The following is a 1236-nucleotide window of genomic DNA, read 5'->3' on the forward strand; positions in this document are numbered from 1 at the left end:
ATTTCCTCACATATATAATAACCTAACCATTGAGATTAATTAGAGATATTTATTTGAATTTTTAGAGATACAATTTTAATGGAGTTTTTGTAAAACTTGAAAGAGCAAAAGTTTCCAAAATAAATTCTAGGTTGAAATTTTTATCTCTTGATATTAGGATTAAGCTTTCTTAGGAAAGATAGAATCAGTTTCAGAGTTTTATAAACTAAGATACTGAATACATATATTGAAGTATGTGTGTAAGAATGACTTATCAAAGGATGATTGATGTACTCACTTCTGTCAAATACACCATCATTATTTGAAACAACTTTGAAGTGATTATTAATGGTAAATCACAAGCAATAAACTCAAAATGTGACAGCAATAGAATGAAAGATATATGTTGTCTATTACTGAACTATATAAAGCTAATATAAAATTTAGACCACTCCCTGTCTGATGCTTTTGAGAAGGTAGTAAAAGAAGTAGTAAATAGTCTCAAGACTGAGATATTTATGAGGATTCCCAACAAAGTTTGAGTAGACACTAGATGGTACCTGGCAATCAGGAAGAACAGGGTCTGGGGTTACAAAGGCTTGCCTTCAGACAAGCAGCCATCTGAGTAAAGCATCTACTAAAGTCACGTGGAAAAGGCAAGCAGCCTGTGTGATCCAAGGATTGTAAATAATAAAATCCAAACTTGAAGAAGGAAGTGGTATCAGATTTAATATTGAACATCTGGTTTGCAGAAGGCCATAGAAGACAGTGGAAGGCAAATTCCATTTTCAGGGTCAGTACAAAGATTAAGTTTACAGTGAAACCTCTCTGACCAGGGGTCAGAATAGCCTTGCTATCACAAATAGTGCACTGGAAAGTGGATAATGGAAGGGAGTTTTGTTGTGGTTAGGGGCCATTTGGTTGATTCTGACTCATAATGACATTATGCACAACAGAATGAAACCCTGCCTTGACCGTTGCCATCCTCACAATTATTCCTATACTTGATCCCAGTGTTGCAGCCACTGAGTCAATCCATGTCCCTGAGGGCCTTTGTTTTTTCATTGCCACTCCATTTTACTAAACATGATGTAGGCTCCAAGGATCGATCTTTGCTGGGAACACATACTCAGAGTGTGTAGGACAGTGTCACCAGCCTGCCTCTGAGGAGAACCATGGCAGTGCTCCTTTCAGGCAGATCTGTGTGCCCTTTAGCAGTCCATGACACTTCCAATATTCTTTGCCAGCACCACAATA

The sequence above is a fragment of the Echinops telfairi genome, unplaced genomic scaffold, assembly GCF_000313985.2.
Source record: "Echinops telfairi isolate 266 unplaced genomic scaffold, ASM31398v2 ScPeMD7_7469;HRSCAF=8507_0, whole genome shotgun sequence".
Classification (NCBI taxonomy): domain Eukaryota; kingdom Metazoa; phylum Chordata; class Mammalia; order Afrosoricida; family Tenrecidae; genus Echinops; species Echinops telfairi.